Source organism: Octodon degus, unplaced genomic scaffold (assembly GCF_000260255.1).
Source record: "Octodon degus isolate 3935 unplaced genomic scaffold, OctDeg1.0 scaffold00012, whole genome shotgun sequence".
In the NCBI taxonomy this organism is placed as follows: Eukaryota; Metazoa; Chordata; class Mammalia; order Rodentia; family Octodontidae; genus Octodon; species Octodon degus.
In genome coordinates this window covers 9,664,702-9,670,009 of record NW_004524588.1, presented here as the reverse complement: position 1 = coordinate 9,670,009, position 5,308 = coordinate 9,664,702, and the positions used below count along the sequence as shown (strand labels likewise).

Sequence of the window (5,308 nt, the reverse complement as noted above, 5' to 3'; positions counted from 1 at the left end):
AGCTTTGAACCAATCATTGGTAATGGGGAATGAACAGTTCTGATTTGTGAGTCCTAGTCTATAGGATCATTATGTAAATGTATGGATCTAACACAAACAAGGGGTGTGTCCCCAGAGCAAAATCTAACAAGTGTCTTATAATTAGAGGGAAATTATACAAACACACACACACACACACACACACACACATGCGCGCACACACACACACATATACACTCACACAATAGATAATTCTATTACTAATTTCTATTGGTTTATCATAAGAAATAGTTAATGCTTAATGTTTTGGACCCATTTTGCATACTTATAGTTGGTAATCTAAATACCTACTTTGAACAGAACAATATACAATGTAAGAACCACTGCTGATTTCCTGTTATCTTGTCTTGAAATTCTGTATTATGTTTTTTCTTACTTTTGGCAATGTTTTTTCTTAATTTTATTCTTTAAATTAAAAAAGAGCAAATATGTTTACGATGATAGAAACTATTTCAGGTGATTGCTTTGGGAGTACATATATCAAAATGTTGGCTCAAACTGGGAATATATTTGCTCAGGACTGTAATTTCTAAATTTGAAAAATTCATGAAAATAAGCCAAGATCTTTGGGGAAAAGAACATAGTAATAATTGTTATCCTTACCACTTACTATATTAATTGAGATTTTGAACTTAAGTCTCCTTACGTTATCATTAAATATTATAGTCGTAAAATAATTATACTGACTTATCCAAGTAGATTTGGAGGAGATACACTTATGAAAAAAGTAACATTTCTAGAGATTATTTTCTTTGTTAGAAATAGCATTTTTCAAATAGTGTAAAAAGGTGAAATTTACTGCATTTTGTTTTTAGACCAGGAAGCTAAAAATAGCTCTGGCTTTATCTGATCTTGTCATTTATACTAAAGCTGAGAAGTTCAGAAGTTTTCAATATTCAAGACAATACCAGCAATTTAATGAAAATAATTCTATTGGGGAGACACGAGCCCGAAAATTATCCAAGTTGAAAGGTAAACTCTTACAATTCAAATAGATGAAGTACTCAAATCAGTTATAATGACTGCTGATGTGTGAAGATTGGTCAGTGATATATATATATATATATTTTTGCAATATCGGGGATTGAACTCAGGACCCTGCGTTTGCCAGGCAAGTGCTTATTCTACTGAGTTATCTCTCTGGCCATGGGTCAGTGATATTTATAAAGTATATATGCTCATAAAATTTCAGAATATTTCACATAACTTAGAAAGAAGCTCTAGCTTAGTGCCTGGAGGTTAGTTCTATTTCACAGAATTTAGCCATTAGTCATCTGTCTAGGTCATGACAATTTTGGCTGAGATCTTCCCATGTGGGGTACTTTGGTCCACAGGGCCAAGCTGAGCATTTGGAATGGCAGAGCACTTGGGTACCTTAGAGGAAGCTGAGCCAATTTATAAGGCACTGGACTTTGTCTTGGGAAGAAACATGCTTTGGGGAAGGTAGCAGTCTCAGATGTGGCGTGGGAGACTTTAGGCAGGGAGAAAACCAGAGGCTTCAGGCAGTGAGAATTGAGACAAAAATAATTTATGGATTCAATCAGTACCGAACAGGTGATGCTAGCTGTGGGGGTTCTATGCCTATGAGAGGAAGGGGGAGGAAACGGCACACCATGTGGGCCACTAGAGTGTGCATTGTTGCTGTCACCTCCAGAGGTCACAGTAGTCTGTGTCACCTTCTTTTCTCTTCCTATTTACTTCTGAGAGGGAAGTTTTTCTGTTTGGTAGCTCCAAAGACGACAACAGGCCTGGAAAAGACAATGGGAAGCAGACTGTACCAGTGTTTTGGGCTCATGTGAGAGGAAATGTTCTAGACTTTAAAGCAGGTGGGCACTGGCCAAATACCTCAGCAGATTAAAGCACTTGTAAGCAGGTGCAGGGCCTGGGGGTTCAATCCCCGGGCCTGCCCTGCGGGCCCCACCCTGGGGCATGCTGAGAGAGCAATTGAGACTGGGCGTAGTGGTGCATGCTTATAATCCCAGCTCTTGGGAGGCTGTAAACAGGCGGATCACTATTAGTCCATCTAGTAGTGAGACCCTGAACACGCTGTAGACCCTTCCCTAAAATATAAATAAATAAATAAATAAATAAATAAATAAATAAATAAAACGGATGGAACTTCCTATCCAACAGCAAGGAATATCTTCCGATTTTCTGAATCCTTTTTGATTTTTTTTTCAGAACGCTATAATTTTCACTGCATAAATCTTTTACTTCAACTGTTAGAGAGATTCTAACAATTCTTTTAATTTTCCTTTCTTTCTTTCTTTTTTAATGGCATTGTGAAAGGCATGGTTTCCCTGGTTTCTCTCTTGGTGTGTTTGTTGTTTATTTACAGAAATGCTATTGGTGTTTCAGTGTTGATTTTATATCTTGCTGTGCTTCTGAATTAGGTTATTCAATGTACAAGTCTTTTGGTCTATATTTGGGGGGTCTGCTAGGTGGAGTATCATGAAAACATCGGGCCACAATAATATATGTGCATCTCCATTTATAACGGCACAATTTGTCATAGCTAAATCATGGAAACACCCAAAATGCCCAGAAACTGAGGAATGGATAAAAAAGATGTTGGTATTTTAATACAATGGAATATTACTCAGTTATAAAAAGGTGAACTCTAAGTGTTTGCAGACAACTGAATGCAACTAAAAACCGTATTCATAAGTGAAACAAATCAGAGCCATATGAACATTGTATTGTCTTCCTAGTGTAAGAACTTCAAAGAGTAAATAAAATCTGAAAGGTACAATGGATGCTATAAAAAGGAAGGAAATTATTCCAAGGGAATTGAGATGAGGCAAAGGAGAAAAGAAGGAAGAAAAAAAGAAATATATATATTTTTATATCATATATATTTAATATTCTATATAGAATATGCATAGTATAGTTAGAAAAATAGTACTGCTGCTTTCTGCTGGTTTATTGAAAGGAGAAGTTAATGCTTTTTTTCTCCTTTTTAATTTTTTATAGTTTTTGACCAACCTTATAGATTTATATTTGGTAATATGAATAATGAATCTGAAGACAGTAAAATGCAGCTTAACAGCAATTGTTGATTTTTTGGCATTTTGTTTAGTGAAATTGTGCATCATTTCTCAGGTTTTACAGTAGCTTTTGTATTCTCTTTAAATTTTTTTAAAAAAATGCATAGGAAACTAATTTAATGGCTGGGAATTATTCTCAAAAAATTGCAATTATCTGCTGTTTTGTGAGGAAACATTAGAGTAAGAAAATCATCACCCACTGCTGACTTGAGTAAAGCCGCTTGGCCTCACAGACTGGTGTGGTTATTGGCGAGCCTCGCTGGGCTGCACACTGGTGTCCAAGGGCGTTGTACTATCCTTTAATTTGTGTTCGCAAACTGCCTATGAGAAATATTCTGGTATTTTAAGGGCCTTATTACAATGATGAAAATCAAAACAAAGGACAACTGTGGATTGGGATTAAAAGAATCAATTCACAAGTCGATTGCAGTTAAATAACAGAATACGATAGAATAGTATAGAGTAAATGGAAAGGAGTGGAATAAAATATCACAAAAGAAAGTAACATTAGAATAGAATAGAGTGATCATATTGTGCTGCTTTATAAAACACGTGTGTGTATAGACAGGTGTATTTGGTTGGGATGTAAAATATATTTTGTGCTCTACATATGGGCAATAGAGTTTGAATGATCCCCTTTATTATCTTAGCTCTGCCCATTCACAATATTGGGTGGCTTTTGTTGTTCCTGAGGATGTGACCTCTGGACATAAAACAAGGAGCTATGATTCTCTTAATCTCATCAGATTAAATACTTTCAAAAAATTGGATAGTGCTGAATAGGGACATAAAACATGCCATCACCATTTTTTTTGCAGAGTATAGAGTATTTTTATTGCACTCAAAGTCATTAATAAATAATTAATGATGTTGGCAATGGTTGAACTGCGAAGATATCCAGTATTATTACAACCATAAAACATCATTAAAATAAATGTGGTAGGGAAACGTTATTGAGATAGAATAATTCTCACATTATTTTAGTAAGTAAAAATTGGCAATTTGTAAAAGGGAATAAACAGTGTGACTCAATTTTAGAAATTATCATATAGATAGAAAAGAAGGAAAAAATACATACCAAGCAGTTTTCAGTGGTTCTTAATTGAGTGATGAGATTGTGTATAACGGTTTGCTTTCTTCATTTGATTTCTTCATATTCATAAAATGAACATGAAGAGCATTTGTAATACCAAATCATATTTAATTTAATTTCTAAAGATAAGTCTCAGAAGTCACAAAACTGTATTATATTGTGGAACCTTAGTAATCATTCATATATTACTTTGTAGATGGGAAAGTAGGGCAGAGCAGTACACGCTTTGCCTTCAGAGAGATATCTCTTAGGACTAGATGTGGAAGCAGAGTACATTCATGCTTATTCATTCCTTAGTAGCTTCGAGAAGCATGTAACTTTTAAAACTAAGCACTGATGAAATTAACAGCAAATTTTATTTATTTTTTAAATTAATTTTATTCAGAAACAAATAGCAATGGGACAGTTTCAAAACAGGTTAGTAGGACTGTTAGAATGATTAATACATTGCATATTGTTGTCTTCGTAGTAGTTATTCATAGTACAAGATGCAGACATGATATCCTGTCCAAACACTATTAACAGCAAATTTTAAATTGGTGATGCCTTCTGAAAAATAATATTTATGTTGAAGGAGGAAATAATTTTTATTTAGTTCTAGAGGCAAGTAGATGGTGGACAGGAAGCAAGGAGTGAAGGGAGGAGCTGAGAAAGGCAACACCTGGCTGGGTCATCCGCTTAGAGACCTGGTTCATCCACCCAGGCCCCACTTCCAGGCAAGACAGCTGCACATGCTGTGATACAGTGGTCTTCCCAAAGCCTGCCTCTGAGTGCATGAAGCTCCTCCGGGACATCCATATAAACCATAACAATATGTTTCAAATTTCAATGAGATAAAGATAGGTAGAAGTATAAAAGACATCCTTAAAAACTAAGACTAAACATATTTGTATATGTATGAACATTATATGTATATAGATAATTAGTACAGAAGGCATTAACAATAAGAATTGAGAGGTGCATGTTTTATTGGAAGGTTGCAAGCAGAAATCTAATGAATTCAGGGAGAAAGGTTGGGAGCTGAACCAGATGACTTGCGAATCCTATTAAACCCTGTGAACCTGAAAATGTTCCATCCAGTTAATTTCATTAGAATCATGCAGCTTCATTTGGCTTTCTTTTTTTTTTT

At 35.1% G+C, this 5,308-nt stretch overlaps 1 protein-coding gene across 1 annotated transcript in view; it reads left to right on the top strand.

The window, feature by feature from the left end:
- The window catches only part of Plcz1 (phospholipase C zeta 1), a 66,206-nt gene that overhangs the window by 52,412 nt on the left and 8,486 nt on the right, over positions 1 to 5,308 (top strand). The window lies entirely within an intron of this gene.